Source organism: Bufo gargarizans, chromosome 6 (assembly GCF_014858855.1).
Source record: "Bufo gargarizans isolate SCDJY-AF-19 chromosome 6, ASM1485885v1, whole genome shotgun sequence".
In the NCBI taxonomy this organism is placed as follows: domain Eukaryota; kingdom Metazoa; phylum Chordata; class Amphibia; order Anura; family Bufonidae; genus Bufo; species Bufo gargarizans.
The window spans coordinates 59,468,118-59,481,924 of record NC_058085.1 but is presented as its reverse complement, the minus strand read 5'-3'; the positions used below and the strand labels follow the sequence as shown (position 1 = coordinate 59,481,924).

General features: G+C 44.2%; 1 protein-coding gene across 3 annotated transcripts in view; it reads right to left on the bottom strand.

Moving 5' to 3' along the window:
* The window catches only part of CARD14 (caspase recruitment domain family member 14), an 83,967-nt gene extending 70,625 nt beyond the window's left edge, over nucleotides 1–13,342 (bottom strand). The window contains exon 1 of one of the 3 annotated variants that reach the window (XM_044300320.1): nucleotides 13,224–13,342. The gene's annotated coding sequence lies outside the window, so the exon portion shown is untranslated. The remainder of the gene's footprint in view (nucleotides 1–13,223) is intronic. The other 2 variants (XM_044300321.1, XM_044300323.1) reach the window with 2 other exon arrangements.
* Between the last annotated feature and the right edge of the window lie 465 nt (nucleotides 13,343–13,807).

Sequence of the window (13,807 nt, the reverse complement as noted above, 5' to 3'; positions counted from 1 at the left end):
GAAAGTGCCACCCGAGAGAACGTCACCTAATCTGTAGTTTTTCAACGCTCTTTGTTTATCAAGCCAGTATGTAGTGAATGGGTCCTTAAGTCCTAACATATCTCCTATCGTTAATAAGAGAGAAGGGTGGGCCCATAATTTATATGTGTCATGGGTGGTTGCCCAAACCCCTAGAGGGGCATTTTTCAATGGAAGAATGTTAGTGGGGGGACAATTATCCATTCAAACTCCTGTAAGGGTCTGGGTTAGTGAGAAGCCTACTCTCTCTTCTTTGATCTGCACATAGAGTTTGGAGGAAGGGCTCCTAAACCAGTCTTATACTCTGGCAAGTTGAACTGCTTTGTATAGACTTTCCATGTTGGGAAACCCAATGCCCCCAAGGTATTTCGGTTTGACCATTGTGGAGTTTGCTGCTCTACAAATCCCATTTGCCCATGTGTATCTTAGAAAGACACTCCTGAGTTGAGTAAAGAAAGATCTGGATAGAAATATGGGGAGTGTTTGAAACAAGTACAACACCTTTGGCATTATCATAATTTTTAGTAGATTCACTCTACCCATCCATTAAATATATGGAATTTTCTATGAGTTTATTATGTTCCCTATGTGGTGAAGTAATGGAATGTAGTTTAATGTATACCAGTTATCCGAGTTTGGAGATAAATGTAAGCCGAGATATTTTATGTGACTATTTGACCATGGGAAGTCAGTTACTGCTTTAGCCCGACTTATCATACTCTGTGGACAGGATATAATCATTGTTGTTGATTTTGATGGATTTATTTTAAAGTTTGAAATCAAGTGGAAGTCTTCAAATATCTGCGATAGAACAGGGAAAGAGGTGTCTGGGTTTAGGTTATTACTAGCAAATCTTCTGCGTATACTTTTCTCTTTGAGTCGTGAGTTCGGCTAAGTCTCTCAGGGCCAAAGAGTATTTGTGCTTCTAGTTTGGCGATGGAAAGTATTGTGTCATCTATTTCTCTTTGCCTTTGTTTCTTGACAAAGGTCCCAAGCGCTATTAAGTCCCTATGTACAACTGTCTTATGAGCTTCCCATATCACGGAGGGAGATATCTGAGGTGTGATATTTTCCATAAAGTGGTTCGGTATTGTTGTTACTATCCTATCTCTACGTGGGGTTCATTTTATTAGAGCGTCATTCAGACGCCAGGTAAATGATCTCTTGGGGAGAGATTCAGTGTGGAGAGAGAAGCAGACCGGAGCGTTATCAGAAATGCCTATGTTGCCTCTGGAGGATTGTGCCATGTTAGGGAGGTGTGTTGAGGGAATAAACTGATAATCTCATCTCTGGTAAGATTTATGTGCTTCGGAAAATAAAGTATAATCTTTGTCATGTGGATGTGCTACCCGCCATGTGTCCTGCAAATGCATTGAGGCTAAGGATTTCCTTAAGGCTGTGAGTTTTCTTTGTGATACATTTAATCTTTTCGTGGTGGAGTTCATTGTGGGTTCTAAGACTAGATTAAGGTCCCCTCTTGCAATATACATACCAGCCCCAAAGGATTTCAGCTTCCCTAACGTATTGGGGAGCCAAGCAACCTGATCTGAATTTGGAGAGTATAAGCCCGCAATAGTAACTGGTGTGTGTGTGATCATGCCTTTTATGAAGAGGAACCTTCCCTCTGGGCCCATCAAACTAGATTGAAGTGTGAATGGGATATTTTTCTTGATTGCAATGGTTACACCTCTGGACTGTGATTCACTATAGCAGGAGTGGAACCATAGCAAAAAGTATTTCTGAGGCAAGGTAGGGGTCTTACCTAACTTGAAATGAGTTTCTTGTATAATCACCACTTCCGCATGGACAGATCGTAGGTACTGAAAGACCTGGGATCTCTTCTGTGGTGAGTTCAAACCTTGCGCATTCCACGTCACAATTTTAAAAGCAACCATAGGAACAAGAATACAATTGAATAAGAACAATAGAAATATTGATTCAAATGATAGTAGTTATATCTAGAGTGATTTTCCTTTTTAACTATAATGCTATGGCAAGAGGAAGGGAAACCCCCTTTGTCCTAGCATTGTAGACAATACTAGCTAGAGCTATTATATACTGGAGATAACACGATGAGAGAAAGATCACCAGACACTCCTGTATCAGACCTTGAGATGAATAAAGCATGCCAAACCACAAACTTGTGGTTAGAGCTTCATCTGAACGTCTGAGTCTGAGTAATGACCTCTCGCCTATATGAGGCTAAACCGCATTAGTAATCTTACTATCTAGGGAGGGGTCAATATTAATTTGTCCATCATTGCATAATGAACATTAAAGCCAGTGCATTGTGGGTCAACTCAGTCCTCAGCAGTAGGATGCCTTTTTCATGGGTGACGTCCCTTAGTACGTTTCCACGGTATTGCCTCTGGAAGTTTCGGAAAGTCTGTCATATCTGTGATTTGTAGCCAAGATGGAATCTCAGTGGGTGGTAGGTCAATAGCTTCCAGGGGCGTAACGATTGCGGTCGCAGAGAGTGCGACTGCGACCGGGCCCGGCGGGAGGGAGGGCCCGCTGCAGGCCGCAAGTGCTTGCGGCGGCGGCGGGTGGCCGGGCCCTGTGACTGTGTTAAGTAACTAATCTGTTGATCACCGACACCTGCTGCTGTTCGCAGGTGACAAATCATCGCATCCGCATCGCAAGTCTGAGAGAGAGAGGGAGGGACCCCACTTAGCTGCTGCCGCTCCTCTGCCGGGCCCTCCCTCAAGCTACACACACGCCCACAAATACGCCTCTCGCCTCACCACATGATCAGGCACTCAGGCAGGTAGCTAGGACACGCACGCCGCGGCCCTCTCTCCTCATACGTACCGCTGGTCTGGAACTTGAAGCGGACTCGTCAGGTGACCCGACCCTCCCTGCGCCCCCGCGATATGAGTCTGCTCTCTGACGTCACCACGAGAGTAGACTCTAGGCGCGCAAGAGCCCGCCACATCTGAGACTTGAAAGCGCGGCAAGCGCCCCACGGCCCCAGTGTCAGCCAGCGCGCACTCACCTGAGAGTCTGAGACTGAATGAGAGAGAGACCGGCCGGCCGGCTGACCAACCGACCAAGTAGTCACCCTCACCACTCCAGACTGTCCAGACACGAACCATCAAGGCCAGGGAGAGCGCTGGGCGTTGCAGCAGTCAGAAGTACCATCTGCCTGGACTGGTCTGGTCTATAGACTGGTAGGTGGTACTACTAGGTAGTATTAGTAACTAATGTAAATGATTCATCCATCCATCCATCTGCCCCAGGCCCCCACCCACACCCTGATTTCAGACATCATTATCGACGGTCCACTGATCATCCATCTATCCGCCCCACCCCCTGAATTCAGACATTATTATTGTCTGAAATCAGGGCCGGGGTGGATGGATGGATAGTGGACGGATGGTAATAATAATGTCTGAAATTAGGGCCTGGGTGGGGCGGATGGATGGATCATCAGTGGATGGTAATAAATTATTGCTGTGACAGGTCCATCCATCCATCTGCCCCACCCGCACCCTGATTTCAGACATTATTATTACCAGACCGAACGACCGACCAAGTCACCAGACACGAACCATCAAGGGCGAGCGCCGGTCATTGCAGCAGAAGTACTCCAGCAGGACCATCTTCCTGGACTGGTCTATAGACTGGTAGGTAGTATTAGTAATGTAATGATTCATCCATCCTACTGCCCCACCCACACCCTGACTTCAGACATCATTACCGTCCACTGATCATCCATCCATCCGCCCTACCCCCTGAATTCAGACATTATTATGGTCTGAAATCAGGGCCGGGGCGGATGGATGGATGGATAGTGGACGGGCGGAGTCGTGGGGTGGGCGGAGTCTTGGGGTGGGGGGCCCCGATTCAAAGTTTGCCCTGGGGCCCATAGAACTCTAGTTACGCCACTGATAGCTTCGCATAGAGGAATTAGGTCATCTGGTCTACTGATGAATTTAGTTGATCCCTGTATGGCGAAGGAGATGCCGACGGGAAACACCCATCTGTATTTTATTCCTTTTGCACGTAAAGCATCAGTGATAGGTTTCAACTGTCTCCTCTTGTTTAGTGTGACCAGGGACAGGTCTTGAAAGAAGGAGATTCTGGCGCCTTCAAACATAATCTGTTTTGCCTCTCTGGCTGCTCTCAGGATTGCGTCCCTATGTTGCGAGAGGAGGATTCTACAGATAATGTCTCTAGGGGGTTCTCCCTCTTTGGGTTTGGGTCTCAATGCTCTGTGAGCTCTTTCTAGTATTAGATCTTTGGCCACATCTGGTTCCAAAAGGGGTCTCAAAATGGAGTAGGTGATATCCCTTATATCCATTATAGTAGATTCGGCCTGGGTTTCTGGTACCCCTTTGATTCTTAGATTGTTTCTCCGGCCTCTGTTGTCTTGATCCTCAATAAGATAAGAGATTGTTCATTCTTGCTTGACATGTTTTGGAGAGCATCTGACGTAGCTTCTCTGAATGATTCTCTTCTAGACGCTCCACTCTACCTCCAATCTCTCTTATATCTTGTTTAATATCTGAGAGGTCAGCTAGAACTGGCTGAAGAGCTGATTTAATTATTTTCTGCAAAGCCTTTTGTGTGGTGGCCAGTTGCAAACCTTTGGATGAAGGTCACTCACACCCTACACTTTCCGCATCTGAGGACTCCAGGGGATCTGGAATTGTAGAGCCGGCTGTAGAAAATGTTGATTAGGCCTGGAGTGAGGAGAGTTTTTGTGCAGGAACTTCTCCATGTCTTGCTGTGATTTCTTCTGCTTTGGAATGGTTGACACCTCTGATTTGCCCACCTTGACCATATTGAGGGGAGTTGATTTTATATCCAGTATTTTGAATAAAAATGGGGTACACTTCTCTTATGGCTTTTAAAGAAGCATCAGGTGATGGGTAAAAAGACAATATCTATAGTAGACCAGCGACGCAGTCCAGAAAAATCCTTGCTAATCACAACTAAGAAGATAAGGTGGTCGTGGGATGTACAGGTTGTTGTAGACCTACACAGAGTGTGGTCAGGAAAAATTGGAGACTCACAAGCTCCTTTGAACTCATGTGCTTAAATCTGCTTTTTACAGAAGGTCTGTAGCCTAGTCAGGTGGATGAAGACTGTCACGGTGGAATGGTAGTCACCTGGCATATTTCAGAGACCTGAGTATAGGTTTTATCACCGTGTGCACCAGAATAAGGCTACTTTCATATCTGTGTTTTTAAATCAGGTCTTGAGATCCGGCAGGGGGTCTCAAAACCTGAAGTAAACAGATCAGTTTTGTCCCCATTCAGTTCAGTTGTGTTTTGAAGCGTAACACAAACACAGCGTTTTTGTGTCCGTTGTGCAAAATGCAACAAACCGGGTCTGGCATGAAAATCCATGTAAGTCAATGGTACTGGATTCATTTTTTTCATTACCGAAAAAAACTGAGACGGCGCTTATTGACTTACAATGACTTTCATACCGGATTCAGTTTATTGCGCTTTGATTTAATACAACTGGATCCGGCTGAAACTGAGTCATCCGGGTGTATTAAATGCACCGGATCAGTTTAATTTAGGATTTGAGATCATCTGCCGGATCTCAAAACCTGAAATAAAACAGCAGATGTGAAAGTAACCTAAGTTGTGGTGTGCTATCTTGGGAGTAGGTTTCTACTAAATCTATCCAACAAATCCAACCTGCAAAAATAGCTTACACTAAATCTGGCGATACCTTGGACGTGTCTTGTAAATCCAAGACGCATCTCGCATTTCTAGTTGTATTGCATATTTTTGACATTGACCTTTGTGATGGAATCACAGATATAGTTATATTTAGCAGATAGATACACTATATGGAAAAAAAGTATTGCGACACCTACACAGCACATCTACAGGAGCTTTTATGACATCCCATTCTAAATCCATAGGCATAAATCTGGAGTTGACATCTCCCTCCTTGCAGCTCAAACATCTGCCATTCTTCTGGGAAGGCTTTCTATAATATAGTGGAACGTGTCTTTGGGAATTTTTGACTATTCATCCAGAAGAGCATTAGTGAGGTCAGACATTTGTGTTGGACGAGAGGGCCTGACTTGCAATCTCCGATCTAGATTATCCTAAAAATCTTGCGCGGGGCACAGTCATGATGGAACAGAAAAGGGCCTTCCCCAAAGTTGGAAGCACACAATTGTCCAATATGTCTTGGTATGGTGAAGTATTAAAGAGGTTTTCTCACGTCAACAATTGGCATTTATCATGTTGACAAAGTTAATACAAGGCACTTAAAGGGGTTATCCAGGAATTGATAATGACCTATTCTCAGGATAGTCATCATTATAACATTGGCGAGGGTCCGAGTCCTGGAACCCCTGCTGATCAGCTGTTTAAGCTAACCACCTGTGCCGAGAAACATATAATGCCACATATAGTGCTAATGTGGTAATATAAGTCTGCTAATATCTAGGCTTAATGCGTTTCGAAGCTCCTGTCCCCTATCCTCTGTAGCCCCAAAAACCCATCACAGGATGAAAGTGCTGCGGGACCAACTTATGCGCACATATATCAAGCATCTAGGAGCTTTCTTAGGCTACTTTCACATCGGCGTTGTGGTGTCCGGATCCAGCACAGGGTCTCAAAACCGCAGCACAACACTTCAGTTTTGTCCCCAAGCATGTTCAATGGGGACAAAACTGAACAAACCGATACGGAGTGCATCAGAATGCATTTCGTTCCGGTTTGTTGCGTTCCCATGCCGGACACAAAATGGCTGAAAGAATTTTGTATTGTTATAACGAAAGCGTTTTGCTGTTGTTTTAAGATCCCATGCTGGATCTCAAAACAGGACAGTAAGAATGCAGATGTGGAAATAAGACCTTAAAGGGGTTATCCAACTTCTCAAACAGCCCCCCCAATGTGGTGGGCTCCTCATAGGTAATATACTTACCCCACTCCTGGTCCCCATACCGCCGCTGCTGCTTCTCCTTGTACACTGGACCAAAACATCCAGGTGTTCGGGGGGGAGCAGCCAATGGCAGGTGGGAACGGAGATGAGCCTCCCTAGCATGGCGGGTGACGCTAGGGAGGCTCGTCCCTGTCTGCCATTGGCTGCTCCCCCCTGACACTGAATGTTTTCATCCGTGTACAGGGAGAAGCAGCGGCAGTGCGGGGACCAGGAGCAGCGCCGGGAGCTGGGAGGGGCCCAGGCACATGGGGGGCTGTTTGAGAACTTGGATAACCCCTTTAAATACTCTATGGCGCCAGATGTCAAGCGATTGCGTCATCCCAGTGAATGGGAGGGCCGGGAGATTCCAAGCAGCAGGGAACTCTGAATCATTGCAGGCGCAGGGTTTTCCTTTCCGGCAGCGCCAAGAACGCTGCCATTCGACTGCGACAATTCTGAAACATTGCAGGTGGTGAATGAGATCTACAGCACAAACATTATATTTCCTTATCCTATTGTGGTAATATTGACATAAAGAGTGATCCCATTCATCACTAGAAGAACGGAATTTCACTCCTTGTCTGTGCCATACACCTCCCGCGCTGTGATAGAACGTGTTATATTATTATATTATAGTAAAAGATACCTTATATCCTGATATTACACATATCTTACTGACTATACGGCTGGATATTTCTGTAGTAGCTGCAGGGACCGCAGCACATGTTTGATGTAGACTGGGTCCCTAATAGTTTTCTTTTTATGTTATGCCTATGTTATGTATGTTTGAGTATTGATTTAGGATGTCATTTTAAATAGTTACCATCCTCAATAAATATTATTTTTATAAATATTACTTTATACTGTATACTGTATGGCATCATGGATACTGTTTGGGAATATATATATATATATATATATATAGATGAAAAACGGACAGCACTCCAAGTAAAATGAATGGTGTTTATTCACCCATGTGGATGGCAACGTTTCAGCTCATACAAGAGCCTTTTTCAAGCCTCTTGAAAAAGGCTCTTGTATGAGCTGAAACGTTGCCATCCACATGGGTGAATAAACACCATTCATTTTACTTGGAGTGCTGTCCGTTTTTCATCTGTATCAAGACGGGGTAAGCTGCTACATCCCTGGACCTAGCACCCACCTTGTTTTTCCAGTGCCGCCATTATTTTCCTTTTTATATATATATATATATATCCATAAGAAAACTGTGGCAGCACTCCCTTGAAAAGCTGTGTAGATGTAGGGTGCCCGTGATGGTCCCTCGATTCAGGATGGAAGACAGCAAGAAAAAGTTCGCAGCACTCCTTGAAAGATAAAATTTGCTCATTTTATCTTTCAAGGAGTGCTGCGAACTTTTTCTTGCTATATATATATATATATATATATATATATATATCGTGTGCTATCTTGGGAGTAGGTTTCAACTAAATCTATCCAGCAAACAATAAAGCGCTATATAGTATTTGGAGCACATAAGCCAAAAATAGCTGACACTAAATCTGGCGATGCCTTTGGCGCGTCTTGTAAATCCAAGACGCATTTCTAGTTGTATTGCATATTTTTGACATCGACCATTGTGCTGGAATGACAGATATAGTTATATTTAGCAGATAGATACACTATATGGAAAAAAGTATGGCGACACCTACACAGCACATCTACAGGAGCGTTTATGACATCCCAGTCTAAATCCATAGGCATAAATATGGAGTTGACATCTCCCTCCTTGCAGCTAAAACAGCTTCTATTCTACAGGATTTTAGAGAGTGTCTGTGGGAATTTTTGCCCTTTCATCCAGAAGAGCATCGGTGAGGTCAGACACTGGTGTTGGACGAGATGGCCTGGCTTGTAGACTCTGATCTAGAGTATCCCAGAAATCTTCCGTGGGGGGTAGGGCCACTGCTGCAGAGATGACTGGGACTGGAGATGCTATGCACAGGGGCGTAGCCACAGGGGGTGCAGAGGTAGCAGTCGCTGCCGGGCCTAGGAGCCTAAGGAGGCCCAAAGATCCTTGTGGTGCATAAGAAGACACCAGTATTAGGCCTCTTTCACACGACCGTATGGCTTTTTCAGTGTTTTGTGTTGTTCCGTTATTTGTTTCCGTTGTGTTTCCGTTTCGTTTTTTCGTTCCGTTTTTCTGTATGGCATATACAGTATACATTATTTCATAAAAAAATTTGGGCTGGGCATAACATTTTCAATAGATGGCTCCGCAAAAAACTAAACGGATACGGAAGACATACGGATGCATTTCCGTATGTGTTCCTTTTTTTTTGTGGACCCAATGACTTGAATGGAGCCACGAAACGTGGGCAATAATAGGACATGTTCTATCTTGGAATGGAAAAACGGAATGCATACGGAGTACATTCAGTTTTTTTCCGGAACGCAAAAAACGGCCCGCAAAACGGAAAAAAAAAACGGTCGTGTGAAAGAGGCTTTATAGAAAGTTCATGCTGGTCAAATTACACCTCTGGCTCAAGGGAGTGCTGTTTTAATTTTTGCCTCGGGCAGCTTGAAGGCCTTGTGCTTCCTGCCCCTGACCACAAAGCACTGAGGGAAGGGGGGCCCCAAGCTGAACTCCTGCACCAGGGCCCATGAGCCATTAGCTACGCCCCTGGCTATGCACGTGTGACTAAGTGAGCTCCCATGATCCCGGCCATCAGAGAGGCAAGTGCTTATTCCTACAGTGTGCAAGCACGACCACCGCTGCAGGATTGGTCGGAACATCTGGATAGATGCAGTGTGTAATGTGATGGGTACGTTACACCACTCCATACAACACTTGGCATTGTGCTTGGTGATGTGAGGCTTCCACGCCCTGAAGCTCCTGGCACAGCACAGTTTTTGTGGTGAGGCTAATGTAGGAGAAAGTTTGAACTCTGCAGTTATGGAGTCAGCAGAGCGTGGATGACTTGTATGCACTATGTTCCTCAGCACTTTGTGACTCGGCTCTGTAACTTTACTTGGTTGAGTTGCTGTGACTCCTTCCACTTTACAGTAATATCACTCACAGTTGATGGTGGAATATCTAGGAGCAGTGTCGGACTGGGGTGCCTAGGGCCCACCAGTAAAATGTATGGATACATTCAAATATTACCTACTCACACAGCAGCAAGATGCTACCATGAGATTGAATATGGGGGTCCCTGCAGCTACTTTGAGAAGGCAGGTCCTGGGGAGAAGAGGACACTGGTAGCTGTCCTCTATACCTAGAAGTCATCTCAGCTCTAATCGTGTCTATAAGAATAAACTGGGGAGTTTCTTTAAAAGGGTTGTGTCAATTCAGCAAATAGCATTTACTGTATAGAGAAAGTTAATATAAGGCACTTACTAATGTACTGTGATTGTCCATATTGCTTCCTTTCCTGGCTTGATTAATTTCACATTGCATTATACACTGCTCGTTTCCATGGTTATGACCACCCTGCAATCCAGCAGCAGTGGTTGTGCTTGCACAGGATAGAAAAAAGCACCGCCCTATGTGCACCCCCATTGTCCCAGCCACTATTTTCCTATAGTGTGCAAGCACGACCACCGCTGCTGGATTACAGGGTGGTCGTAACCATGGAAATGAGCCGTGTATGATGTGATGGAAACATGAATCCAGCCAGCAAAGAAGGCAATATGGATAATAACAATACATTAGTAAGTTCCTATATTAACTTTGCCTACATGATACATGCCACTTGCTGAATTGACACAACCCCCTTTAATAATCTATCAAGTTTTTTATATGAACTTAGGCTGGTATATGGAATATATGTATGTAGTGCAGTAAGTTTACTGTGTTATGTGCTATTTGTGCAGGGGGTGGGAGACTAGGGGCCCACTTTGCTCAGGGGTCCACCGGGGGATACACCTGTACCCCTGTCTAGGAGGGAAGAAATTCCATGAAGTGACTTTACTTGAAGTGACAACGCTCCATTCTTTTACACATGTTTGTAAAGTCTGACTGCATGGCCAGGGGCTGGATTTTATACATCTGTGGCAATGGACAAAACACCTGAATTCACTGATTAAGGCCTCTTTCACACTACAGTTTTTTGCGTTCCGTATACGGTCCGTTTTTTGCGTTCCGTATACGGTCCGTATACGGAACCATTCATTTCAATGGTTCCGCAAAAAAACGGAATGTGTTCCGTATGCATTCCGTTTCCGTATTTCCGTTTTTCCGTTCCGTTGAAAAGATAGAACATGTCCTATATTTGGCCGAGAATCACAGTCCGTGGCTCCATTCAAGTCAATGGGGCCGCAAAAAAAACGGAACACATACGGAAATGCATCCGTATGTCTTCCGTATCCGTTCCGTTTTTTGCGGAACCATCAATTGAAAATGTTATGCCCAGCCCAATTTTTAATATGAAATTACTGTATACTGTATTTGCCATACGGAAAAACGGAACGGAACAACGGAACGGAAACGGAACCACAACGGAAGCAAAAAACGGAACAACGGATCCGTGAAAAACGGAACGCAAAACACTGAATGCAACATACTGTAGTGTGAAAGAGGCCTAAGAGCGGAGTCCCAATACTTTTGTCCATATATTGGGTGCATACTATTTTTATAATCCACTCACCTGCTATGTCCCTGCACACATTTATAGAAATACTAGTTGAAGAAGGCATGGGATAAGCACATATATTTCAGTATATTTGATTCATTCCATTGGACCCTTATTTTCTAATGCTGGACAGACCTTTCATTAATAATGATTGGGTGTGATTTACTAATCAGAATGTGGCAGAATTCTGGAACAATTGCCACCCAAAAACTGGAATACATGCTGTATTTTATTTATCTATTTTACACACTATAGCACTACTATATTCTGCATCTAATCACGTTGTCCCCAATGGGGCTCACAATCTAAGTTCCCTATCAATATGTCTTTGGAGTGTGGGAGAAAACCGGAGAACCCGGAGGAAACCCATGCAAACATGCCGAGAACATAAAAACTCCATGCAGATGTTGTCAGATTTGAGCCTAGGACCCCAGCAGTAGATGGCACCAGTGCTAACCGATCCTGCTCTGCCCTACCAATGTTGTGTCTTAGACACTTTGTTTCGCCTTGTCTGACATGGGGGTAAAAGCGTGCTGAAAAAGGGGCATAGCTTAATATGCTACAGTAGAGATCTACAGCAGCTCGTAGCTGTAAGGGTCCATTCACACGTCCGTGGTGTGTTGCGGACCCGCAAATTGCAAATCCGCAACACACCCGGCCGGCACCCCCTATAGAAATGCCTATTCTTGTCTGCAGCTGCGGACAAGAATAGGACATGTTCTATCTTTTGCGGAGCTGCGGACCCGAAGATCAGGGCCGCGCTTGGCAAATGTGGACAGCACGCTGTGTGCTGTCCGTATCCATTCAGTCCCCGTAGAGAATGAATGGGTCCGCACCCGTTCCGCAAAATTGCGGAACGGATGCAGACCCATTTGCGGATGTGTGAATGGAGCCTAAACTGCCCCCCTTTTCAGAAAGTAGTGAGGACAGCATAAACGCACCACTTACAGCAAAATGTTGTCACAATAACATTAAAGAAATTGCAAACCTGAAAAGCGGCATGGGGGTGAATGATAAACTCCCCACATAGTTTTTAGAAAGATTTTATGATTTTTGTTTTAATTTTCAACTTTAATATGCATATTTTTTTCTTTTTAAATTCTTAAAATCCTGTAGTTTTTGCACTGACCACTAAGCCTAAAAGACTTCCTGTTCTATAGAGAACTTTTCTGCAGTCATCTCATTATACTGGCAGGTTGTGTGTGTATATATACAGTATATATATATATATATATATATATATATATATATATATAAAAACACGGGTTCCTCCATTCACAATAGGTGATATCACTAATTATCTACTCCCGCCAATGAGGTCCCCTTCTATATCCCATGTGGCTGCTCTCAAAGACAATGACATATTGTAGATCTAGTAACGCATTTGAAAACTGCATGATTTTAGGATTTTTCAAAGAGATATAGATAGGAACATAAAAATTAAAAAAAAAAAATCGCACCAAAATTGCAATAAAATATGTTTAGCCTAAAAACAATTTAAAAATAGCCTATTTTCTGAGGACACATTCTCTATAAGCGCAAAGTATTTCACAGGAAGATTACATTTTCAAGACAGAAAACAACAATAGACTTGAGTACATTTGAGATTAGAGACTTTTGTTCTACAATACGATGTTGATATCATTTACTTTTCGTAGTTTTACAATGCAGATCTGATTACTTTCCCCCAATTCCTTGTATGAGATACATGTCCCCTACCTTATACAGCGAGTAATGCACATGGACGTACCCCGTTGGTGCCAGTGCAGGAGGGTCCTCCTTCCGAAGCCTTCTTTCTGATCCTTAACGACAGTTGTTATGACTGATACGGGAGTGTACGAGGAGTAGAAAAGCCTGTCTTGTGAGTTAAAGGCACTTCCTGGAATTTATTGACTCATGAATGTTTGTCAGGGCATTACAGACGCGTTACATAATGGATATTTTTTGGTTACTACGAGCACAATTAAAACATAATGCGCCATAGAAATGAATGGGAGCAGGGGCCGCGCGTTCGCTCCCATTCCCTTGCATGGGAGCAGTGGGGAGCAGCGCTTGGTGGTGGACGGACCCCGGGAAACTCTCTCCACAGCTCTCCCCGCTCCTTTCTCCTTGTAGGTGCGGGTCCCAGAGGTGAGACCTGCACCTATCAGACAATAGGGGCACATCCACCGACATGCCCCCATTGTATGTGATGGGAAATCCCTTTTAATACCAAGCAATTTTTTTCATTGTTGTATTCTAAGAGCTATAACTTTTTTTTTAGACATATGAGGGCTTGTTTATTGCGGGACAAGCTGTAGTTT